The 26642-nt window shown below is 47.0% G+C and overlaps 1 protein-coding gene across 3 annotated transcripts in view; it reads left to right on the forward strand.

The window, feature by feature from the left end:
- The window catches only part of PLCG2 (phospholipase C gamma 2), a 178130-nt gene that overhangs the window by 17379 nt on the left and 134109 nt on the right, over positions 1-26642 (forward strand). The window contains exon 1 of one of the 3 annotated variants that reach the window (XM_055366758.2): positions 14552-14640. The exons of the other annotated variants lie outside the window; for them this stretch is intronic. The gene's annotated coding sequence lies outside the window, so the exon portion shown is untranslated. Of the gene's footprint in view, positions 1-14551; positions 14641-26642 lie in introns of those variants that run through there. 3 annotated transcript variants of the gene reach the window in all.

A 26642-nucleotide genomic window follows, 5' to 3' on the forward strand; every position in this document is an offset into this window, starting at 1 on the left:
ATAGAGTGGGCCCTAATCCAATATGACTGGTTTCCTTATGAGAAGAGGAGAGAGAGACACAGGGAGAGAAGGCCATGTGAAGACAGATACAGAAATCTGAGTCATGCATCTGCAAGCTAAGGAACACCAGGGGTTCTCCCTTGGGAGGAACCAGCCTCGCCAACACTTTGATTTTGGACTTCTGGTCTCCAGAACTGTGAGACAAACTTCTGTTGTTTCAGCCACCCAATTTTTGGTATTTCGTGAGTGGCAGGCCTAACACACAAATACACTCTCATGTAACAGGGGCCTGAGGGCAACGGGGTGAGTACAGGGATTGACCTACCCATTCGGCCACTGATACTATGGATGGGTTGTGGTTTGTCATAACGGAATTTAAGAGGCGTTGCTTTCTTCCACGTGTCATGTTATTTTCTAGCTGCGTTGGTTCTGGCCTGGGCCCTGAGGGTGTAAGAGGGAATACAGTGTAGTGGGTAAACGAGGGAGGCAGCATTTGTCTCTCAAAATAGCACCAAGTTCTGGGAATGCAGGTATATTTGGAGTTCCTGACAAGTCAGTGCAGGTCCAACGTCTTAGGGATTGTGCTGAGTTGGGGGAGGGATCTAGTTAAAGATGTCCCTTGGTGAATCATTTTTGAAAAAAAAAAAAAATTATCTCCACTACCTGTCCCCTAGTCTGTCTTAGATATAAATGCAGGTTTTTGTATATCAGGCTCGCAAAATTATGTGTCTTGATTTGTCTTGGGAGAGATTTAGGTGCTGTGCAGTTTGGGGTTGAAATCAGAAATCCTGGGGTTGACTTTTCCTGCTTTCATGCAAGGCCCGATCTTGGGGCCAGGCCTTCGGTAGTCCTGACCCACAGACTAAGAGTGCTGGGAGGCCAGGGACCCTGTCTGTTCTGCTCATAAGGGGGACTTCCCAGCACCTGGCCCATATCTGGCCTGTGGCTGGTGCTCCTTAGACACCTGGTTAACAGATGAATCAGGAAAAGGCCCTGGCTGCCCCTTTCAGCCTTGGACTTCCCGTTTCTTCCTAACCATGGCAGTATCTGGGGTTGAGATAGGGCACCTCTGTGACAACTTCCTCTTAACCATACACCATGGTTCCACTCGTGGTGCTGGCACTTAGTGACTATGTGACCTTAGGCAATCTACTTGGCCTTTTTGAGTCTCAGTTTTCTTTTTTCTTGTCTTTTTTTTTTTTTTTTTTTTTTTTTTGAGATGGAGTCTCACTCTGTCCCCAGGCTGGAGTGCAGTGGCACAATTTCGGTTCACTGCAACCTCTGCCTCCCGGGTTCAAGCAATTATTCTGCCTCAACCTCCCGAGCAGCTGGGATTACAGGTACCCTCCACCTCACCTGGCTAATTTTTGTATTTTTAGTAGAGATGGGGTTCCACCATGTTGGCCAGGCTGGTCTTGAACTTCTGACCTCAAGTGATCTGCCTGCATTGGCCTCCCAAAGTGTTGGGATTACAGGTGTGAGTCACCGCGCCTGGCCTGAGTCTCAGTTTTCTTATCTATAAGATGGGGTAATAGTGGAGCTCACCGCATCAGATCACTGGGAGGATTCAGTTTGTAAGTGATTGTCACAAGTCCAGTATGTACGTAACACAGGGTGCCTCCCAGCCATGCTGCCATATGTCTCCTCAGGCAGCAGGTGCCTGCATTTGTGTTTGCGTGGGGCACATGGGACAGGCCGAGACATAGCTCGCATGTGTAGGGGGTGTCCTCCTCCTGCTCTTCTGTAGCACACAGCTAGAGGTCCTCTGGGGTTAAGTGCCCTTGGACCTGAGCCTGGATATAAAAGCGATCCAGCGCTTCTGGGAGGCTGGGGAGGCCTGGGCTTGGAGAAGGAGCGTCGACAGGGTGAAGGTGAAGTTCTGGAAATAGAAACAGTGATGATACCACTTCACAGCCTGGGGGCCACTCCACTGTCACAGCGCTGTTGGGAAGAAGCTGTAAGGTGCTGCTTTCATCTATACAAGTTGTGCTGGTGGCCAGGGGTAGGCGTGAGTTTTGGGAGGTGAAGTATCTGTGTGTGTGAAGGATTCTGTTTTGAGAAAGAAGGAAATGGGAACTTACTAATTTGTAGAATGGAAACTAGCAAAATTAGGCAAAGCATGGTGAGAGCATGTGCAGCAGGAAGAGGAGACCCCGCAGAGCTCAGAAGAGGTGGAGGAGGGGCTGGCCTCCCCAGCCTCAGGACTTCAGGGATCCCACTGCGTCTTCTCTGCTCCTGCTTGGGCTGGATTTCACCGGCCAGGTGTCTCTCTCCCCAGCACTTCCAGCCACTCCAGGATGTCCCTGGCCTGCCACCAGCCTCCACCAGTGGGAAAAGCCCCTACACCAGCTAGTAGCATGACTGAAGGAGGGCCTGTGTCCCTGGGGAGGCAAGAAGGGCCCAAGCCCAGCGTGGCGCAGAGTGAACGTTACGCCAGTTTCCTGTTTAGACAGCTCTGAGCTGCTTCCCTCTGGCCTTGCATATTTCTCCTGATTAAAACAACTGCTTTTTCCCCCTCATTATAGAAGTACTATGCGTTCATTGGTAGACGCATTTTAACCTACTTCTGGGTGAGAAAAACAACCCCTTAGCCCCCGCCACCCCCCCACCCAGAGAGATGGTGTTAACACCTGGTGTACCACCTTCCAAATCTTTTTGTCCAACAAAACTTTATTCACAAGACATTTTCACAACATGCGACCCTTTTGTAATGTACTTTGGTAATCTGCCTTTTTCATTTTGTACTACATTGTGACCATGTTAGTATTATTAACTAATTTATTTTAGTTAATGAATTAATTAATTTTTTGAGGCAGGGTCTTGCTCTGTCACTCAGGTTGGTGTGCAGTGGTGTGACCATAGATCACTGTAGCCTTGAACTCCTGGCCTCAAGAGATCCTCCCACCTTGGCCTACCAAAGTGCTGGGATTACAGGTGCAAGCCACTGAGCCCAGCCTGTTATTAATTTTTTTTTTTTTTTTTGAGACAGAGTCTCGCTCTATTGCCCAGGTGCAGTGGCCCCATCTTGGCTCACTGCAAGCTCCGCCTCCCAGGTTCACACCATTCTCCTGCCTCAACCTCCCGAGTAGCTGGGACTACAGGCACCCGCCACCACACCTGGCTAATTTTTTTGTATTTTTACTAGAGACGGGGTTTCACTGTGTTAGCCAGGATGGTCTCGATCTCCTGACCTCGTGATCTGCCCACCTTGGCCTCCCAAAGTGCTGGGATTACAGGTGTGAGCCACCGCGCCCAGCCTGTTATTATTTTAAATGTCGATGTTGGTTTAAAAAATAATATGACAAACCCCACATAGTCAAGAGCAAGGGATCCAGGGTCTGACTGCCTGGGTTCAAATCTTGGCTATGCCACTTATCCCATTTGCGGCCATGGACAAGTTACTTAACTTTTCATTGCACTTATCTGTAAAATAGGATAATAATGGTACTTATTACACTAGACTCTCATGAGGATTAGGGGAGTTAATTATGTATCATACTTTGGGTATCATAGTACCTGGCAAATATCCCAAGCACTCTATAAGAGCTACTATTGCTATTATTATTGTTTAAATTTGCTTTTATTGTAAGTTCTGGGATACATGTGCAGAATGTGTGGGATACATAGGTAAGCATTTGCCATCGTGGCTTGCTGCACCTGTCAGCCCATCACCTAGATATTAAGCCCTGCATGTATTAGCTATTTATTCTGATGCTCTCCTCCATCCTTCCCCTGCTCCCCAAAAGGCCCTGGTGTGTGTTGTTCTCCTCCCTGTGTCCATGTGTTCTCACTGATCACCTCCCACTTATGATTGAGAACATGCAGTGTTTGGTTTTCTGTTCCTGTGTTAGTTTGCTGAGGATGATGGCTTCCAGCTACATCTATGTCCCTGCAAAGGACACGATCTCATTCCTTTTTATGGCTGCATAGTATTCCATGGTGTATATGTACCATATTTTCTTTATCCAGTCTATTGTTGATGGGCATTTGGGTTGATTCCCTATCTTCGCTATTGTGATACTGTTGCTATTATTATTATTATTATTGTTATTTCCAACCCTCTATGATAGGCAGAATAAAGGCTCTCTGCTCCCAAGATGCCCTCGTCTTAATCCCTGGAGCCTGTGAATATATTACTCTATACTGAAAAATGCTCCTTGCAGATTGAACAGATCTTGAGATGGGGAGATGATCCTGGATTATCTGGGTGGATATGATGAAATCACAAGGGTCCTTGCAGGAGGGAGGCAGGAGGGTCAGAGTCAGAGTGAGACTGGAAGATGGCACCAGCTGGCTCTGAAGATGGAGGAAGGGGCCATGAATCAAGGAATGCAGGTGGCTTGTGCAAGCTGGAAAAGGCAAAGGAACTCATTCTCCTCTAGAGGGTCTGGAGAGAGCTTGTCCCAGTGATGCCTCGATTTTAGCCCCATGAGACTCATGACTTTTGCTGATCTCCAGAGCTACAAGATAATCAATTTGAGTAAAGCTATTATGCATGTGGGGATTCAGTAGTGTAGCGATTGAGAATAAATAACCCCCAACCCCCGCAACCGACTTAGATGAGTTGTGATGTTTGCTTTGGATCTTTTTTGTTTTTAAGAAATAAAATATAGATATAGTTAAGTTCTCATAAGTACCCTTCCCTCCCTAGAGAAATCAGTATCATGATTTAATAATTATAATTCCCATTTCAAAAATTTTCATCCATGATTAACATATAATATGTTTTGCAGGTCTTTACATAAAAGACACTGCATGGTGTGTATCCCTCAAGCAACTTGCATGTTTTTGCTTGACATTGTGAAGATTTTCCATGTTGATGTAGCTTTATTTTAACATCCATGAGCAATTTCACTCAACAGTACACCACGATAGATTGATCTGTCCTGTCAATGCTGGACATTTAGGTTGTTTCCAATCATGATACTCCCCATTCCAACAAACATGTCTTCGCTATTGTTTGAAATTACTATAGGATTCTACCTTATTTTTTAAAAACCTATCTCCCATTTTTTTGATATTAGGTAGTTGTTTTTTATTTTCTTTCATGTTTTTTTTCTTGAGGTGGTGTCTTGCTTTGTCACCCAGGCTGGGGTGCAGTGGCACAATCTCAGCTCACTGCAACCTCTGCCTCCAGGGTTCAAGCGATTCTCTTGCTTCAGCTTCCCAAGTAGCGGGGATTACAGGTGTACACCACCACGCCTGGTTAATTTTTGTACTTTTAGTAGAGACGGGGTTTCACCATGTTGGTCAGGCTGGTCTCGAACTCCTGACCACAAGTGATCCACCCGCCTCTGCCTCCCAAAGTGCTGGGATTACAGGCATCAGCCATCACGCCCGGCCAACATTTCATTTTGAAATGGCTTCCAAAAAAATCTGTGGCTGTGCAGAGTTGCCCACCAACATTCTGTCTGGAATGAAAAAACTAGAAGTTAGCTCCTTCAGGTGGGTACAGTCTTTTTTTTTTTTGAGACGGATCTCGCTCTTTCGCCCAGGCCAGAGTGCGGTGGCGCTATCTCGGCTCACTGCAAGCTCCGCCTCCCGGGTTCACACCATTCTCTTGCCTCAGCCTCCACAGTAGTTGGGACTACAGGTGCCCGCCACCGCTCCCAGCTAATTTTTTGTATTTTTAGTAGAGATGGGGTTTCACCGTGTTAGCCAGGGTGGTCTCGATCTCCTGACCTCGTGATCCACCCGCCTCGGCCTCCCAAAGTGCTGGGATTACAGGCGTGAGCCACCGCACCCGGCCTCAGGTGGGTACAGTCTTATTCATGTCTGTACTTCCAGCTTTTGCTACCAAGTGTTCCCAGTAGATGCTTAGTAGATATGTGATATTGAATGTGCAACTACTACCTTGACCTACCACCTTCTCTTGATGAGGAACCTATAGATTTGTTTTCTTTCTTTCTTTTTTTTTTGTTTTGAGACTGAGTGGAGTTTCACTCTTGTAGCCCGGGCTGGAGTGCAGTGGCGCAGTCTCGGCTCACTACAACCTCTGCCTCCCAGGTTCAAGCAATTCTCATGCCTCAGCCTCCCAAGTAGCTGGGATTTCAGGCATGCGCCACCACGCCCAGCTGATTTTGTATTTTTAGTAGGGACGGCGTTTCATCATTTTGATCAGGCTGGTCTCGAACTCCTGACCTCAGGTGATCCACCCACCTCAGCCTCCCAAAGTGCAAAAGAAATTAATACTTTTATTGAGATAAAAACATTGTATACCCTGTAATGTACCCCTTAATGTATACTGTTAAGTGGTTTTTAGTATATTCAGAGTTGTACCAACATTATCATAATCAGTTTTAGAATGTTTCATAATTTCCCCCAAATCCTATACATTAGCAGTCACCTCTGCTTTCCCCCATCCCTGGCAATGACAAATCTACTTTTTGCCTTTACAGAGTTTCCTATTCTGGACATTTCTCAAAATACGTGGCTTTTTGCATTTCACTTTTTTTTTTTTTTTTTTGAGACGGAATCTCACTCTGTCGCCCAGGCTGGAGTGCAGTGGCACGATCTCGGCTCACTGCAAGCTCTGCCTCTTGGGTTCACGCCATTCTCCTGCCTCAGCCTCCTGAGTAGCTGGGACTACAGGTGCCCACCACCACGCCCGTCTAATTTTTTTTGTATTTTTAGTAGAGATGGGGTTTTGCTGTGTTAGCCAGGATGCATCTCACTTCTTTAGCCTAACATAAGGTTCGTTCATATTGTAGCATATTATCAGCACTTCATTCCTTTTTAAGACTAATATTTCATTGCATGGATAGACCACATTTTGTTTATCCATTCATCACTTGATGGACATTTAGGTAGTTCTCTCTTTTTGGTTACTGTTTTCATTTTCTTTGTTCTTTCTTTCCTTTCTTTTCTTTCTTTCCTTTCTTTCCTTCCCTTCCTTTCCTTTCCTTTCCTTTCCTTTCCTTTCTTTTCTTTTCTCCCCCCCTCCCTCCCTCCCTCCCTCCCTCCCTCCCTCCCTCCCTCCCTTCCTTCCTTCCTTTCTTTTCTTTCTTTCTTTACTCTCGACAGTCTCACTGTGTCGGTCAGGCCGGAGTGCAGTGGTGCGATTTTGGCTCACTGCATCCTCTACCTCCTGGATTCAAGTGATTCTCGTGCCTCAGCCTCCTGAGTGGCTGGGATTACAGGCATGTACCACCACACCTGGCTAAGTTTTGTATTTTTAATACAGACAGGGTTTCACTATGTTGGCCAAGCTAGTCTCGAACTCTTGGCCTCAAGTGATCCACCTGCCTTGCCTCCCAAAGTGCTGGGATTACAGGTATGAGCCACCGTGCCTGGCCTCTTTTTGGTTATTGTGAATAATACTGCAGTGGACTTTCATGTACAAGTTTTTGTGTGAACACATGTTTCCATTTCTCTCGGCTCTGTGCCTAAGAATGGAATTCTAGGTTATCTGTAACTGTTTAATCACTTAAGGAATTGCCAAGACTGTTTGCCAAAGCAGTTGCACCATTTACTTTCCCACCAGCAATGTATGAGGGCTCCAACTTCCCCATGTCCTCGCCAACACATGTTAGTATCTGTCTTTTTGGTTGTCACCATCCTAGTGGAGGTGAAGTGTTATCTCATTGTGGTTCTGATTTGCATTTTCCTGATTGCTCATTGCTCTATCTTAAATAGTTGATGTAATAATTTCCTTCTAAATATTTGCTTTCTGTAGACAGTGTCCTATTTTCAACTTTTCTGGGCCCCAGCATTGTCTTCTGGCGTGGGGTTGGTGCTGACTAGGGCGTAAATGAATGAGGAAACTCTGGATATGTTAGCTTGCAGCACATGGGCATGGACACTGATTGGCAAGGATGTGCTTCTTGGCTTGAGTCAAGAATCATACATTTTAACCATCACTTCTGCCTTTTTTGTGGCACAAAAGGACCATTTTTTGAAGTTAGTAACCTGTCTTAGTTCCCTCAGTAGATGTTTGTCCAAATGTTGCGGTGCAGCATAGCACAGACTTTTCATCATTTCAAGGTTTAATGCCTCAGCCCAGGGAGTGTATATTTGGTGACCATTTTCACAGAGCCCTGGAAATGCTTCTTCCTAACTGTCCACTTTGAGCTCCTCTGCCTGCTCTTTGGCCATCAGTTACCTCCTAAGAGGAACCTGGAGAAATGTCATTGGGAAGTGCTGCTGGCACCAGGATGACAGAGTGTTCTTGAAAGCTTGGGAGCAGTATTGAGCATCTGCCATGTGTCAGTGTTGTGCTGGGCACTACAAGCTCACATGTATCCATGTGATCATGTGTATGGGGATTTATTTGTAGTGTCTAGTCATTACAATCTGTCTGTGAGTTTTGCCTGTTTTACTCCTAAGTACAATGAGCTTCAGTGATTTGCCCAAGGTTACCAAAGTTTTCAGAGGAACAACATCAGACACTTTTCCCCAATCACCAAGTGCCAGAAAACCTTTAGGTTAAGAGGTTAACAAGACAAGCCACAGATGGGGGAAAATATTTATGAAACAAGAGCTGATAAAGGACCCGTATCCAAAATAGACAACTCTTAAAACTCAACAATAAAAGGCCAGGCATGGTAGCTCATGCCTGTAATCCCAGCACTTTGGGAGGCCAAGGTGGGCAGATCACAAGGTCAGGAGATCGAGACCATCCTGACTAACACGTTGAAACCCCGTCTCTACTAAAAATACAAAAAATTAGCTGGGCGTGGTGGCGGGCGCCTGTAGTCCCAGCTACTCAGGAGGCTGAGGCAGGAGAATGGCGTGAACCCAGGAGGCGGAGCTTGCAGTGAGCAGAGATTGCACCACTGCACTCCAGCCTGGGCGACAGAGCGAGACTCCATCTCAAAAAAAAAACAAAACACACACAAAAAAACAAAAAAACACACCAAAAACAAAAGCTCAACAGTAAGAAAAGAACCCAATTAAAAAGTGGGCGAAAGATCTGAACAGATGCCTCACACCCCCTTCCCCCACCCCACTCAAAATGCTTTGCCATCCATGTCTCCATCCTGCAGTGGCCAAAGCTGGCTGCTTCTGGACCACTGCTGTGCAATGGAAATACAGTGTGAGTCACCAATACCAGCCATGAGAGTAGTGGTTTTTTTTTTTTTTTGCTGTTATTGTTTTGTTTTGTTTTTTAAATAGAGATGGGATTTTGTTCTGGGTGAAGTGAATCAAACTCCTGGGCTCACGTGATCCTCCCAGCTCAGCCTCCTGAGTAGCTGGGATTACAGGTGTGAGCCACTGTACGCAGTCGTGTGTGTAGTTTAAAGTTTTCTAGTTGCCACATTCATAAAGGTCAAAAGAGGTGAAACTAACTTTATTAATAAATTTTATTTAACTCAGTATATCCAAAGCGTTATTATTTCAACATGTATGCAATATAATTATTAATGAGATATTTGATTCTGGTTTTTGGTCTGCATCTGCAAAATCCAGTGTGTGTTTTATACCTGTAACACATCTTGATTCAGACAAATTCAATTCTGAGTGCTTAAAAGCCACGTGTGGCTAGTGGCTACCATATTGGATAGCACAGATCTAGATTATACCTCTTTTGTCCTTTTGCATTACCTGCTTCCGTGGTCCCCAAGCAGCAAAGGCATTCTCCATGTGGCAGGTACTATGATCATCATAGTGGTGCTCCCTGTGTGTGAGATCAGATAGCTTTAATTTCCCACAGAGACTGAAAATGTGGAAGTGTGTCTACCAGCTTTGCCATCTGTCCTAGATTTAGGTGTGACATCTGATTGCTGGGCCCGAGCATCCAGTGCCAGCTGTACTTCTGCAGATTACTGGGTAATCACAGTAGAACCTTTCTTGGGGGTTGCTTATGTCCCAGGCAGCACCGCTCAGCTTGCGGCCAGGGAGCTTCATGACCATTGAGAGTAGGAGTCTGCACCATTACATGATCACAGGATAGCCTGCACACATGTGATTCGTGTCTTGTAAGTTGTAACTGAGTAAATTTTTATATATGGAAAGAAATAGAATGCTGAAAGGGGGATCATGAGGGTCCAGGAGTGGGGCTGGAGACATGGAAGGCCTCACTGAGAAGCTGGCATTTGAGCAAAGGCTTGGAAAAGTTGAAGGAGTGGGCTGTGTAGGTAAGTGTTTTGAGGGCTTCAGGAATGGCCATGACAAAGCCTTCGAGGTGGGGCATGTTCTGGGGATAGCCAGGAGGCCAAGCAGGGTGATGGGGGCAGAGTTATGGGGAGGAAGCAGGGGTCACATGACCCAGGGCTGTGGAGGCCTCCATAGCACTCAAGCTTTTCCTCCAGGGAGCCGGGAGCCATGGGAGAGTTTGCAGTGGATGACGGATGACTGATATGGCCCCTCGGGCTGCTCTGGTTGGCCTTCTCCTGAGTCGTCCATTCTGCCTTCTTGCCAAGGCTTCCTAGGTCATGTTTCAAGTCTGTTCAATGCATTTCCTTCTCCAGGTGGTCAGTGGAGACCTCACAGCAGAGGCTTATCTTGTTGAACGTGGTGATTCATTTGGTGATTTCACAGGGTCAGCTCCCCATGTCTTGTCCCAGCCGTGTCCTCCTCCTACATCAGGAGAGGGAGGGCAGCTCTGGGACCCAAGAAAGGGCAGGGTGCCTTGGTAACCCTTCTGCATGCTTGAGGGATGGGGGCAGTGTGCATCTCTGCGAGGAGGGCACTGAGGAGGATGGGCTTCTGAGAGCCTGGGCTCTGCCTTCTGGATCTGAGATCCAAGTTGCAAAGGAAGAGCTGGTTTCAGGCCGAAGCATTTTTTCAGCTTCATACAAGGCAGGAAGCCCATCAAGCCCCCACATTGTCATCATTGTCATCACTGTCACTAACCCCACCATAAGAGCTGACATTTATGTAGTATATGTTTATGTATCTGTTACAGCTCTAAGAGCTTTCCCTGTATTATTGCTTACTTAATTCCACTACTGTATGTGTTCAATACCCATTATTTCCATTTTACAGATGAGAACATTGAGGCACAGCCCAGGGTCACTGTATTAGTCTGTTCTCACGGCTATAAAGAGCTACCAGAGACTGGGTAATATAAAAAGGAAAGAGGTTTAATTGACTCACAGTTCAGCATGGCTGGAGGGGCCCCAGGAAGCTTATAATCATGGTGGAAGGTGAAGGCAGGGCTGGCATGTGACATGGTGAAAGCAGGAGCAAGAGAGGGAGGGAGGGAGGTGCCACATACTTTTCAACAGCCAGATCTCTCAAGAACTCACTGAATATTGCAAGGACAGCACCAAGAGATGGTGCAAAACCATTAATGAGAAATTCACTCCCATGATCCAGTCACCTTCCACCAGACCCCACCTCCAGTACTGAGGGTTACAATTCAACATGAGACTGCTGCGGAGACAGATATGCAAACAATATTAGGTTGTTTCTACCTTTTGGCTATTATGAATAGTGCTGCTGTGAACATTCATGTGCAGGATTTTGTGTAGATGTGTTTTCCTTTCTCATGGGTGTACACCTAGGAGTGGAATTGCTAGGCCATGCAGTAACCATTCATTTAAGCATTTGTGACTACATTTAACCTTTTGAGGCACCACCAGCCTGTTTTCCAAAGGGGCTACACTATTTTGCATTTGCCAAGGCCTGTTGGCTGTTTTGGAGGCAAACCCCTCCCCTTAACTTCCAAAGAAGTGAATCCCCAGTGTCCTGAGGTCAGAATGTCCAGGCGACCCTTTTAGAGAGAGAGGGAGGAGGGTCCTGGGAGGCTGTACTGGAGAGGCTGTGTGGCCCCAAGCCCACAGCACTGAGTTTGAGTCTCAGCTCTGCCACCTACCACTGTGCAATCTTTTTATTTTATTTTATTTTATTTTTTTATGTTATGTTATGTTATGTTATGTTATGTTATGTTATGTTATGTTATGTTATGTTATGTTATTTTTTGAGATGGAGTCTCCCTCTGTCGCCCAGGCTGGAGTGCGGTGGCGTGATCTCGGCTCGCTGCAACCTCTGCCTCCCAGATTCAAGCCATTCTCCTGCCTCAGCCTCCTGAGTAGCTGGGACTACAGGTGCCCGCCACCACGCCTGGCTAATTTTTTCTATTTTTAGTAGAGACGGGGTTTCACTGTGTTAGCCAGGATGGTCTCGATCTCCTGACCTTGTGATCCACCTGCCTCGGCCTCCCAAAGTGCTGGGATTACAGGCGTGAGCCACCTCACCTGGCCACCACTGTGCAATCTTGAGCAAGCTCCATAGCCTCTGTGGGCCTGGCCTCTGTTTCCCCCTATGCAAAATGGGGCTTATCAGAGCATGCTGGAGGGGCTCCCATGAGATCAGGGGAGACATGAGCTCGGTGTAGTTCATGGCCTATTGGACCTGCCTGATGAAGGTTGCTGCCTGTGAGGTTGGTGGTGTCTACCAGGCATTGTCCTCTAAAATATAATACTCCTATTCTAGGGGTGAGGAAGGAGTGTGGGGGTGTGTTCTGAGTAGCTCATGGGAGAGTGGGAACCTGTGCTAAGCCAGGCCTGGTCTCTCTGAGCATGGTGACTTGGACTTGTTGGTTTTGTGGCAGGGAGCTGAAACTGTTGCAGACACTCTTGGTGCCTGACCTTATCCCCTCAGCACACACCTCTGCACACCACAAGCCACTTGCTGGAAACACCTGTGACTATGCCTGAGGGTTTCTGCTAGCCTGTGGTGCAGGATAGGCTGGGAGTGCTGGGGTGTTAGTGCCTCCAGGGGTGGCATGGCTGGGTGGGGAATCAGCAGATCAATACCCCAGCTCCCTCACCCTCAGTCAGGACACTCCTGGCTTGTTCTGCACTGACTCCCAGGCTTCCCCAATGGACTTCAGCTCTATTTACTCACAGGAATAATAAGCTTGATGACACAGCCTTTATTTGCTGTGCTTCCTTCCCTGTCCACCACCCCATTCCCCTTCCAGTGATTCCTGGGATAGCCCCCAAATAAACTCCTTGTATGTACATCCTTGCCTCAGAGTCTGTTTCTGGGGGAACCCAGATGAAGACAGAGACCCACTTAGACCCTGTGTCAGGAAACACATGGACCAGATTTGGGCCACCCTGGGACTTGCTGTTTTCTCTGTTCCCTGCGGTGTGTGAGCCTGTGTGTGCCTATGCATGTGTCTTTCTCCTCTTGCCCCTGATTGGCTAGCCTTGTCACTTCTGTCCTGATTCTAGAGGGAGTGTCTGATGCCCCAGTTATTGCTGCCCTCAGCAGAGTCAGGATTTTTTGGCTGGGGGGTGGGGGGAGGTCAGAAACCAGCTCAAGCAAAAAAAGAGAATTTACTGGAACGTGTGGCTGAGATGCATACTGTGTAGCTCACAGCATCCAAGATGCAACGCCTTTCCCATGCTCTGTTCATCTTTCTGCCAGTCTTTGTCTTCCACCATGGTTCTCTCCTTTTTTTTTTTCATTTTTTTGAGATGGAGCCTACCTGTGTCACCAGGCTGGAGTTCAGTGGTGTGATCTCAGCTCACTGCAACCTCCGCCTCCCAGGTTCAAGTGATTCTCCTGCCTCAGCCTCCTGAGTAGGTGGGACTACAGGCACTCACCACCACGCCCAGCTAATTTTGTATTTTTAGTAGAGATGGGGTTTCACCATCTTGGCCAGGATGCTTTCTATCTCTTGATTCTCGTGGCGTGCCTCAGCCTTCCAAAGTGCTGGGATTATGGTGTGAGCCACCGTGCCCAGCCCATGCTTCTCTCCTATCCCAGACGACTCTAGTCTACAGAACATGTAACGTGGCCATGAGCAGCCTCATAAGAAACCGTTTTTTCTCTCAGCATCTATGCTTGGCCTTCGTTATTTGCAGCATCAGTATTTGTGAATTTGCCTTTCTGCTCCAACTTATTTGCAACCCCCAAACCAGCAGTTCTGGCCCTTCTGTGGTCATTCTTGGTGATGCAGACTGGTGAAAAATTTGGGTCACCCATTCACACATGCCCTGCTGAGGTCAAAGAAGATGACACTCTGCCTTCCTGTTTTAGCTTTCTTTTTGCAAACAGGTGTCCTTTCTGCTGTCCACTTAGTGCCTTATTTTCTGCAATTTTTTTTTTTTTTGCTGGTGATGTTGCTCTTTAAAATGGCCCTGAGCAAAGTGCATTTATTTCTCATTAATTCATTCTTCCTGTTATTGATTTATTCAGTGACTATCTATGGATCATTTGCTAAGGGCAAAGCACTGTATTGAGTTCTGATAGAAGGAGACAGGGTCTTTAATTTCATCGACCTTATTGTTTAGTGGGAGAGGCAAGCACAACATTGATCAAATAATTTTGTACATGACTATTTTTATAACGAAAATGAAGGTAACTTTTGCTTCTCTCTCTAAGAGGCACCAAGGGAGGTTATGCACCTGACAAGGAGCCCAGGGAACAGCAGCGAAACTGATCTGACAGTGGCCTTTCTGGCCCCAGTGGCTGTGCTTTGTGGTCTAAGGCCACATTTAACCTGTGTACCAGAGGGACATGAGTGTGCACTTCCTGGAATGACCCTGAGGTGTTCAGTGTGCTGGGGAAGGTCATATGGCACCACGTATGACAGCAGTGTTGGGGTTGAACAAGCCTGGGCTTGCCTCCTGAGTCTCCCATTCTGTCTGTGTGACTCCCTCCTTGGGTCTCAGTGTCTGCATCTGTCAAATGGGCACACCGGTGGTACCTTCCTCGTGTGTGGGTGTAAAGACTAGAGATCGGGTATGTAAAACCTTTAGGTTAGTGCTCAATTATGAGCGCTTTGGTTGGCAGTATCATCGATAAGGGATGGTTTTGCACATCGGGGTTCAGGACTCAAAAGGGAAGGCCATTCCCAGTGTTAGTCACCTGAGAAGACGATGCACTCCCTAGGCTGGGAACTGGTTTCAGGATGATGTTTCCATTTTCTTTTTTCTTTTTTTAGGTATTTCTTCTAATGCTATCCCTCCTCTAGTCCCCCAACCCCTAACAGGCCCCATTGTGTGATGTTCCCCTCCCTGTGTGCATGTGTTCTCATTGTTCAACTCCCACTTAAGAGTAAGAAAATGTGGTGTTTGGTTTCCTGTTCTTGTGTTAGTTTGCTGAGAATGATGGTTTCCAGCTTCATCCATGTCCCTGCAAAGGACATGAACTCATCCTTTTTTATGGTTGCATAGTATTCCATGGTGTATATGTGCCACATTTTCTTTATCCAGTCTATCATCGATGGGCATTTGGATTGGTTCCATGTCTTTGCTCTTGTGAATAGTGCCACAATAAACATATGTGTGCATGTGTCTTTATAGTAGAATGATTTACAATCCTTTTGGTTTATACCCAGTAATAGCATTGCTGGATCAAATGGTATTTCTGGTGCTAGATCCTCGAGGTATTGCCACGCTGTCTTCCACAGTGGTTGAACTGATTTACACTCCCACCAACAGTGTAAAAGCATTCCTATTTCTCTACATCCTCTCCAGCATCTGTTGTTTCCTGACTTTTTTTTTTTTTTGAGACGGAGTCTTGCTCTTTTGCCCAGGCTGGACTGCAGTGGCGCTATCTCAGCTCACTGCAAGCTCCGCCTCCTGGGTGCACGCCATTCTCCTGTCTCAGCCTCCCGAGTAGCTGGGACTACAGGCACCTGCCACCGCGCCTGGCTAATTTTTTGTATTTTTAGTAGAGACGAAGTTTCACCGTGTTAGCCAGGATGGTCTTGATCTCCTGACCTCGTGATCCACCCGCCTCAGCCTTCCAAAGTGCTGAGATTACAGGCGTGAGCCACCACACCCGGCCTGTTGTTTACTGACTTTTTAATGATCGTCATTCTAACTGGCATGAGATGGTATCTCATTGTAGTTTTGATTTGCATTTCTCTAATGACCAGTGATGATGAGCCTTTTTCCTATGTTTCTTGGCTGCATAAATGTCTTCTTTTGAGAAGTGTCTGTTCATATCCTTTGTCCACTTTTTGATGGGGTTGTTTTTTCTTGTAAATTTGTTTAAGTTCTTTGTAGATTCTGGATATTAGCCATTTGTCAGATGGATAGATTGCAAAATTTTTCTTCCATTCTGTATGTTGCCTGCTCACTCTGATGATAGTTTCTTTTGCTGTGCAGAAGCTCTTTAGCTTAATTAGATCCCATTTGTTAATTTTGCCATTGCTTTTGGTGTTTTAGTCATGAAGTCTTTGTCCATGCCTATGTCCTGAATGGTATTGCCTAGGTTTTTTTCTAGGGTTTTTTATGGTTTTAGGTCTTATGTTTAAGTGTTTTATCCATCTTGAGTTAATTTTTGTATAAGGTGTAAGGAAGGGGTCCAGTTTCAGTTTTCTGCATATGGCTAGCTGGTTTTCCCAACACCATTTATTAAGTAGGGAATCCTTTCCCCGTTGCTTGTTTTTGTCAAGTTTGTCAAAGATCAGATGGTGGTAGATGTGTGATGTTATTTCTAAGGTCTGTGTTCTGTTGCATTGGTTTATATATCTATTTTGGTACCAGTACCATGCTGTTTTGTTTACCACAGCCTTGTAGTATAGTTTGAGGTCAGGTAGCATGATGCCTGCAGCTTGTTCTTTCTGCTTAGGGTTGTCTTGGTTATGTGGGCTCTTTTTTGGTTCCATATGAAATTTAAAGTAGTTTCTAATTCTGTGGAGAAAGTCAATGATAGCTTGATGGGAATAGCATTGAATCTATAAATTACTTTGGGCAGTATGGCCATTTTCACCATATTGATGCTTCCTGTCCATGAGCATGGAATCTTTTTTCATTTATTTGTGTCCTCTCTTATTTCCTTGAGCAGTTGTTTGTAGTTCTCTTGGAAGAGGTCCTTCACATCCCTTGTAACTTGTATTCCTAGGTACTTTATTCTCTTAGTAGCAATTGTGAATGGGAGTTCACTCATGATTTAGCTCTCTGTCTGTCATGGTGTAGAAATTGTTGTGATTTTTGCACATTGATTTTGTATCCTGAGACTCTGCTGAAATTGCTTATCAGCTTAAGGAGATTTTTCTATAACAGTGTAAAAACACAGGAGCTTAAAACAACAATTCTGTGGGTCAGGAATTTGGGCAGAGCTCAGTCAGTGGATTTGCTGTTCTGTCTCACTTGGTGTTGCCTGGAGTCCCTTACCTGAATATATTCATCAGATGGCCAGGCTGGAAGTTCCCAGGCAGCTTTCTGGGCCACCAGTGTTCCTTTGTGCAGTGTCTCTCCCTGTTCTGTGGCTAGTTTGGGCTTTCTTACAGCATGGTGGTCTCATAGTAGCTAGTCTTCTCTGTGATGGCTTCCAAGGGACAGAAAGCAGAAGCCTGAAGCTTTTGCTGTGTTAAAAGTAAGTCACAAGGCCAGCCCTGACACAGGGAAGGGAAATAGATTCTACCTGTTGATGGGAAGAAGTTTGTGGCTATCGTGAATCCACCAGAGATGGAGACCATGGTATTCAGGGGCATCTCTCTGAGCCTTGGCCTTGGGTGTGTTGAGTGATCTAGAAGGCAGGTCTGGTACTTGGATATTAGAAGGCTGCCCTCCAAAAGGAGAGAGGATAAGGGGCTGGGAACCCAGGCTGGGGTCTGTGTGTTAGTGCCAAACTTTGGGGCTAGGATATAAATGTCTTAAGATACAGCGGAGGGGAATGGTACTGGGTCTGAAGGATAGGCTGTCTTTTTGGTTGTTTTCTGGTTATTTCACTGTTCTCCTCAATAGGTAATAAGGTCTTCTGAGGGGACCTGCCTGTCTTAGCAGTGCTTCAGGAGCTGAGACAGGGGCAGAGATATAGTCTGGGGTCAGAATGTTTAGGAGTGGAGGATCTGCGAGGTGGGGTGTAGCCGGGATTGGATTGAAAGGTACCCATGGGGACTGAGTGCAGTGGCTCATGCCTGTAATCCCAGCACTTGTGGAGATTGAGGCGGGCAGATCACATGAGGTCAGGAGTTCGAGACCAGCCTGGCCAAAATGGTGAAATTCCATCTCTACTAAAACAATACGAAAACTAGCCAGGCATGGTGGCGTGTGCCTGTAATGCTAGCTACTCGGGAGGCTGAGGCAGGAGAATCACTTGAACCCGGGAGGTGGAGGTTGCAGTGAACCAAGATCATGCCACTGCACTCCAGCCTGGGCAACAGTATGAGACTCTGTCTCAAAAGAAAAAAAAAGACACCCTGGGGGACATGAAGCACAGGCAGAATGGAGAGCAAGGACCCAAGGCTTTTGTCCTGTCTCACTGTTCCCTTGCTGTGTGACCACAGGGAGTTAACCTCTCTGAACCTCAGTTTCTTTGTCTCTACAGTGGGGATTATGATGATCCTCTCCCCATAGAGTTGGGATAAAGATTAAATGAGCCAATACACATTAGGTTTGTAGCACAGGGTTTGTCTAGAGTAAGTGCTGACTAAAAGTCAGCTGCTGGAGATGGTGGCGATAAGAAGTTACTTTTATTATTATCAGGACTGCTTGTTCCAGTGGCTGTTCCAGCCTGACAAATCTTCCAAGGCAAAACCAGAGTTGCTGAAGTTAATTTTTAAACATTTCCTTTTTTTCCTGAGTTATGGAAGGAATGATAATTGGGGAATTCAGGCTTAAAATGAAGCACCTGTGATATGACGCTCTGGAATGCCTCTTCATGCAGAGGGTGGTTATGCGAAGCGGGGAGGTTTTATTGCATATGGGGCCTTACTGGACAGTGAACGGAGGGGGTTCTCAGTTCTCCCTGGTGGGCCCAGGCTAAGGCATGGGTCTCCCAGTCCTAACCAAGGGGTCTCAGCCTCAGCAGGTTGGCAGCCACACAACACAGTGAGATCCTTCTGTATAGCTGAGCCTCTGATTCCCAGAGGTGAAGATACAGTCTTAGAGTGTATCCCAGGGACCCTGTCTTTCCAGCAGGAAACTGCAGGGGCTGAGAGACCACCCTCTAGAGGCTTTCTAATTTGCATCTTTAACACTGCCATGGTTGGGGGCTGTTTTCTTCTTCAGCCTGCCCTGCCTGGGCTCTGTTGACTACTCAGCCTGTTGTTCTGAAGTTCTCCTGGCCCTTTCAGAGGCCATGGGGGCTCAAAAGCCACTCAGAACACAAGTCCCTCTTCAGTTGCTGGGAGTCTGAGCATGGGAAAATCCAGCCTGATTTTTTCCAGTTCCCATGCAGGTGGCTTCTTCGATTCTCACGGTCTTCTTGGTGGAAACCTTTGTAGGTCTTAAGTGCGCTAGAATTTAGCACTCTTAAATGACCAGACACAGTGGCTCACGCCTGTAATCCCAGCACTTTGGGAGGCCAAGGTGGGCGGATCACTTGAGGTCAGGAGTTCGAGACCAGCCCGGCCAACATTGTGAAACCCCGTTTTTTACTAAAAATACAATAATTAGCCAGGCATGGTGACTTGCGCCTGTAATCCTGGCTACTCAGGAGGCTGAGGCAAGAGAATTGCTTGAACCTGGGAGGTGGAGGTTGTGGTGAGCCGAGATTGTGCCACTGCACTTCAGCCTGGGTGACAGAGCAAGACTTCATCTAAAAAAAAAAAAAAAAAGCGCCTTCACGGACAGGCACGATGGCTTATGCCGGTAATCCCAGCACTTTGGGAGGCTGAGGCAGGAGGATCACTTGAGGTCAGGAGTTCGAGACCAGCCTGGCCAATATGGTGAAACTCCGCCTCTACTAAAAATATAAAAATTAGCTGGGTGTGGCAGCACATGCCTGTAATCCCAGCTACTTGGGAGGCAGAGGTGGGAGAATTGCTTGAACCTGGGAGATGGAAGTTACAGGGAGTCCAAATCGTGCCACTACACTCCAGCCTGGGCAACAGAGTAAGGCCCTGTCTCAAAAAACAAATAAATTAGGCTTCAGATACTGAACTATCTGGCATATCCTATTTTGGGACCATGAAAAGGGGGACCTGGCAAGTCTGAGAAGGAGATCTTGTCCCTCATTATAATTTTTTTTTTTTTGAGACACAGTCTCACTCTGTTGCCCAGGTTGGAGTGCCATGGTGCAATCACAGCTCAGCTACTGCCTTGACCTCCTGGGCTCAAATGGTCCTCCTCCCTCAGCCTCACAAGTAGCTGGGACTACAGGCATGCACCACCATGCCCAGCTAATTTTAATTTTTTTTTTTTTTTTTTAGTAGAGGTGGGATCTCACTATGTTGTCTAGGCGGGTCTTAAACTCCTGGGCTAAAGCAGTCCTTGCATTTCAGCCTCCCAAAGTGCTGGGATTACAGGCATTAGCCACGGTGCCCAGCCAGAAATTATGACTTACTCCCAAGATCCTGATGTCCAGAAGCAAGAACTGAAAGTGCGGTTGCGCTGTTATCATTAGTGGGAAAACACTCAGGCACCTGGGGCCACATCCGGTTCTGCCTCTTTCTAGCTGGTCTAGAGTCTTCTCTGAGCTGGGCTTTTTTTCCTATGCCCATTGCACAGTTCCCATTTATTGCCCAGAAGGTGACGGGCACTGGATGCATTAGATGCTGGGGAAATAGAGGCACAACCATCACAGTGTCCTTCTTGTGGTTTTGAAGGCTGGTGGGAAGAGACGGATGGTAAACAGGGAGGTGAAGACAAAGCCCTGTCTTTACAAGCGAAGTCAGCACAAGGGACAGGAAGAGCCCACGTGATGGGTGGTCAGGAAAGGCCTCTCTGAGGAGCTGATATTTAGGCAGAGATCTGATGGGAAGAGTCCTCCAGGTGGAGAAGGACTATGCATCCATCTCCCGTGTATAAAAGGGGAATAATATTAGTACCTGTGCCGTGAGGCAGTTATGAAGGTAAAATGAATTAGTGCGTGTGAAGCACCTATCTTCCACTAAAAACAGAAAGCTGTTTTAGATGTTGATATTACTGTTATTATTTTTGAGAAGGAGTTTTGCTTTTGTTGCCGACACTGGAGTGCATCGTCTTGAGGGGTGCTGCGCAAGGCACTAGGGTGGTTTTAAACGCCTTTTGTCAGCTGTGTTTGGTGTTGCTACGGCTTCAGTAAACACAAGTGGTAAAACAAGAGCCCTCAAATTGCACCTGCCCTTCCAGAAGATGACAAAGATGTATGTAGAACATCAGAGGGCACCTTGTGATTATTTTATTTTATCTATTTATTTTTAAAATTTCAAGTAGAGATAGGGTCTCACTATGTTGCCCAGGCTGGTCTAAAACTCCCAGACTCAAGCGACCCTCATGCCCTTGGCCTCTCAAAGAGCTGGGGTTACAGGCATAAGCCTCTGCACTAGGTTGTGATTCTTTCACTTAACACATTTATTGATAAGTTATTACATGTCAGGCCCAGGCCTGGGTAGGCAAAAATGAGACAAGCTCCCTGTGCTTATGAACATGTTCTCATGTTCCTTACTGTTTCGGGGAGAAGGGGGTTAAGTGAACACTTGGGGTTGAGAGCAAAGACCCAAAGGAGAAGACAGATTCTGGGAGGGAAGGGGCAAGATTAGAGACCTGGTTGTCATCTACTCTCTGTTCCTTCCTATCATGTGGCCTGGGCTCGGTCACTTCCTCTCTGTGGGCTTGTGTCCCCTGATCTGTGAAGTGAGAATTACAACACCTACTTTACAGGGCTCTCGTGAGTATTCATCGAGCTAGTGTGTTAAGCTCTTACTCCTGTTAGGATTGCTTCGGCCCTCTGTGCCTCAGTTTCCTCACTGGTGAGGTCCTTTCTGCCTGATCAAGTCTGTGGCTCAGTCAGCTGCTCACTTCCTGCCCCTCTGGAGGACATCCCATTAGTCTCTCATTCCATCGTGCTCTTCTCTTTGGGAGCATTGTCATATGGTGGTTATTTATATTTATGTGGGCATTTAATGTCTCTCTTTCTCAGACTGTCAGCTCTTTGAAAGGGGGCTGTTTGTTCCATTCATTGTTCCTGTGTCATGCATGATGACTAGCACATACCAGGTAGACCATAGATGCTGTCTGCATGGGTGAATGCCATTCTTCCTCTGCTTGCATCTTGGGGATACTCATCGGCTGCACGGAAATGGAGCTCCGAAGGCCTGAGCTTCAGGAATTATCTGCCTGGTGGGGGCTGTGTTTCTGGAGGCTTCAATGGCCTGAACAATAGCCAGGACAGAGCCAACTAGCCGGGCATACCTTTTCTCTGCTGCGGCAGGCCTTGTTGGCACTGTGGGCAGCAGGAAATGGCTGAAATAACTTCCATCATGATGCCCCTTGTCATGAGTTTCCATGGAAACTGAGGAATGCTGAGCCTGTCACTCTGGCATAAGGGAGGAGTGTGGAGGGCAGCCTCATGAGAACTGGTACTTAGGTAGAATATGAATAGGGGGATTTGATTCCTCTTCCATAAGCTAGTGTGGGCTCATGGAATTTTGTTTTTTTTATTTTGATGGGGCTCTTTGAATCACAAAAATAAATACAGCTTTTTAGTGAGAACTTAGGGTATTTCCAACACTGTCATCTTATTTCATCCTTCTAGGCCCCCCATGAGGCAGGTGTAACTCCTTCAATTTGCAGAGGAAGCTGAGGCTCAGAGAGGTCCAGTGACTTGATCAAGTCTACACAGCGGGGCATGGCAGAGTTCAGATCCACATTCTGGTCGGCCTGACTCTGGGGTTCAGTGGGGGTTGGCGGTGCTTGAGCATGGAAGACAAAGACCTTGTTGGGTGCCGGGCTGCTTCTGGAGATGGATGTGGTGGGTGGAGGATGGTTTGTGTTCTTTCCAGAGTCAGATGGCTGGGCAGAGTCAGGACATCCTGGGGGTGTTGGATTCCCAGGTGTGGAGTGACAACACTGCCTCATATCCATTTTCAGAGCTCATTTCTGAGGCTTCATCTGGTACCAACCCTGTGAGGCGAGGGAGCTCCTGCGAATCCCCTTGTACAGCCAGGCTTGGAGAAGTCAAGGATTTGGCTTGGGGCACCCAGGAAGCCTGAGGCTTAGCTGGGTGGACCTCCTGACTCCTCGTCCACTGCTTTTCACCCTGCCCTGAGGTGTGAGATCTTCCCAGCCACCTCTGGAAGGCTGGACTCTATCCCAGCTCAGTTATTTATTTATTTATTTATTTATTATTATTATTATTATTTTTTGAGACCAAGTTTCGCTCTTTCGCCCATGCTGTAGTGCGGTGGTGCTATCTCGGCTCACTGCAACCTCCGCCTTCTGGTTTCAAGCGAATCTCCTGCCTCAGCCTCCTGAGTAGCTGGGATTACAGGTACCCACCACCATGCCTGGCTAATTTTTGTATTTTTAGCAGAGATGGGGGTTTCACCATGTTGGCCTGGCTGGTCTCGAACTCCTGACCTTGTGATCTGCCCGCCTCAGCCTCCCAAAGTGCTGGGATTACAGCTGTGAGCCACTGTGCCTAGCCCTAGCTCAGTTTTAAAAATTACATTTAGTAGGTCTTATTTTCCATTATCAGAGAAATGCAGATTCATTCTAGAACCTTTGGAAAAGATAGACAAACACAAAAGAAAAATATCTCCCATTGCCTACCCTCCAGGGAGCACTGGACCCAAACTAGGATCTGGTTGCTTTTCTGTGAAGATGTCCTATTTCATCTTTAAGGATTATGATCTTTTAGGTAATGGAAGTTGTGCTTCATATTTTAAGAACTTTTAAAAATGAACTTTATTTCATATTTAATTTATATACAATAAAAGGCACTCATTTTAAGTACACAATTTGATGCATTTTGACACGTGTAGACATGTGTAACCACCACCCTGATTGAGACACAGAACACCTTCCATCGCAGGAGAGAGGGTTCCCTCACTTCCCTCTGCAGTCAGCAGCCCCCCACCCTCCCCAGCATGCACACTCCCTGCCTCAGGCCACCCCAACCTACTTTGAGTCATCCAGGATTTTTCCTTGGTTTTAGAATTTCATAAACATGGAATGAAACAGTAGACTGTGTTTTGCATTCAACTTCTTTTGTGTGATGTTCTCAAGGTTCACCCATGTTGTTGCTAGCGTCAGTAGTTTTTTCTTTTCTGTTGCTGAGCAGCATTCCAGTGACTGAATATACCACCGCCTACTCCCCCATTCTCCTCATGGGAGATCTTGGACATATCCGTTTTCCCCTCTGTATAATGGGGAAACATTACCCAATTTTTTTTTTTTGAGACAGAGTCTCACTCTATTACCCAGGCTGGAGTGCAGTGGCGCAATCTTGGCCCACTGCAGCTTCTGCCTCCCAGGTTCAAGCAATCCTCCCGCCTCAGCCTCCTGAGTAGCTGGGATTACAGGTGCACACCATCATGCCTGGCTAATTTTTTTTATTTTTAGTAGAGGCAGGGTCTCATCATGTTGGCTAGGCTAGTCTAGAACTCCTGACGTCAAATGATCCGCCCACCTCAGCCTCCTGAGTAGCTGGGATTACAGGTGCACACCATCATGCCTGGCTAATTTTTGTGTTTTTAGTAGAGATGGGGGTCTCATCATGTTGGCTAGGCTGGTCTAGAACTCCTGATGTCAAATGATCTGCCCGCCTCGGCCTCCCAAAGTGCTGGGATTACAGGCGTGTGTGAGCCGCCGTGCCTGGCCACATTACCCGCTTTATCAAATTGTTGTGGGGATTAAGTGAGTTAACATGTGAGTGATTAGAATAATGCCTGGCACATAGCAGATGCCAAATATCATAGTAATAATAATGGATTGTTATCTCTTGCTGTGTAACAAACCACCCCAAGGCATAGTGGTGAATACTAGAGGTATTTCCAGTTTGGGGCTCTTGAATAATATGAATGAATGAATGAAATAATACAAATGTACATGTGTAGTTGGGCAGCCTCGGTGGCTGTTGCCTTCCGCGAGGGCTCGAATACTGTGTGTCTTGGTGATCGGCCGACAGGCAGCCGTTGCCTCTTCTAAGATGGGTGGTTTTCCTTTTGAGGTGGGTCCTGGGGGCTCCTGGCTGCTCAGTGCTGGCCCTACTTGTTGCCTTGTGTCCTGCTCTGAGCCAGGCTTGGTCTTGCTGGGCTGACCAACCCATTTAAGCCTCAGGAAGTGGCCTCTGTAGAAAAAAATGTATAAGCAGCGGGTGGTGAACAGATCAGTGGAGCGCAGAGCCCCAAAATAGATCTTTCTCTGCTAACTTGCCAAGCAACTGGGGGCAGTGGCAAATGCTTTGCATAACTTCCTACCCAGAAGAAATGGTTTTACTGCAAACAACTTTTGGGGACCCCTCCCCTCTCAAATAATCGCAGAAAGATCCAAAATGTTTTTTTTTTTTCCAGAGCAGCACAAAGAGAGAGCCAGACAGGCCTGGGGTTCCATCCCAGATCCACCATTTGCAGGCTGTGTGATTTTGGGCAAATTCCTTAACTTCGCTGAGCCTTCTCTTTTCCTGTGTTAACTAGGGAAGATGAGACTAGACTCTCCAGTGTGTATGCAAAGCACCCTTACGCTGCAGAGATGCTGCAAATAGGGAGTGTCTTTTTTCTTCCTTTTTCATTTTTACCCTCTGTGCTTGCCCTAGAGCTTGTTTTCAATTTCTCTTAGCTTTGTCAATTGTGGTGGGGTGTGGGGGATTGAGATTTGGCTTTCCTGGGAAGATGTTCCAAAACTGTCTTTGAAATAATACTCTCCTCCTCTGCAGATCAGCGGACAGGGTGTTGAAGGGTCGGCATAGGTGGTAGGCATGATTGATGGCCCCCAGAGATGTCCATGTCCTGCTCCCCGGAACCTGTGGATATGTCATGTTACTTGGTAAAGAGGACCTTGCAGATGAAATTAAGTGAAGAAGGTTGAGATGGGAGAGTATTCTGGGTTACCCATGTGGATCCAGTGTGTTCACAGGGTCCTTTTAAGAAAAAGGCAGGGCTGGGGGCAGTGGCTCACGCCTGTAATCCCAGCACTTTGGGAGGCCGAGGCGGGTGGATCACCTGAGGTCAGAAGTTCGAGACCAGCCTGGCCAACATGGCGAAACCCCGTCTCCACTAAAAGTGCAAAAATTAGCTGGGCGTGGTGGCGTGTACCTGTAATCCCAGCTACTCAGAAGGCTGAGGCAGGAGAATCGCTTGAACCCAGGAGGCAAAGGGTGTAGTGAGTGAACCGAGTTCATGCCACTGCACTCCAGCCTGGGAGACAAGAGCGAGACTCCATCTCAAAAAAAAAAAACAAAACAAACAAACAAAAAAAAACAACCAAAAAAAAAAAAAAAAGAAAAAGGCAGGAGATCAGAGTGAGTAGAAGACAATGGCAAGATGATGGCAACAGAGCTTGGAATGATGTGCTTCAGAAGGCAGAGGAAGAGGCCACACGCCCACGATTGCAGGCGGCTACTGCAAGGTGAAAATGGCCAGGAAGCAGGTTTTCCCTCGGAGCCTCCAGAAGCAACCAGTGCTGCCGACACCTTGGTTTTAGCCCAGTGAGACTGGTTTTGACCTAGGAGCTGAAAGATGATAAATGTGTGTTGCTTTAAGCCACTGAGTTTGCGGCAATTGGTACAGCAGCCGTAGGGCACTTATAAAGCAGACGAGGCCTATGTTGGCTGCGGTTTCACAGGAAAGTGGCCTCTTGGATGATGGCGCCTATAGTCATTTTTATGTTTCTTCCCTTCTGATCTGGATGGATTGTTTTCAGTCCAGCCTAGGGGAGGTCTGGCTTCCCCGGGGCTTTACCTCGAGACTGGATCTCTGCAGTCAGGCCTCTGGTGAGCCCCTGTGGCCGGGGGAGCTGCAGCAGAGAGGCTTCCTCTCTCGACAGAAACACAGAAGTGAGCTGCTTGCTCGCAGAGGCCAGGCTTCCTGTCTGGCCAGTCCCTGAAATGCTGCTCCCCACCCTTCGCCCCATGAGAGTCCAGGTGAA

The sequence above is a fragment of the Gorilla gorilla genome, chromosome 18 (genome assembly GCF_029281585.2).
Source record: "Gorilla gorilla gorilla isolate KB3781 chromosome 18, NHGRI_mGorGor1-v2.1_pri, whole genome shotgun sequence".
In the NCBI taxonomy this organism is placed as follows: domain Eukaryota; kingdom Metazoa; phylum Chordata; class Mammalia; order Primates; family Hominidae; genus Gorilla; species Gorilla gorilla.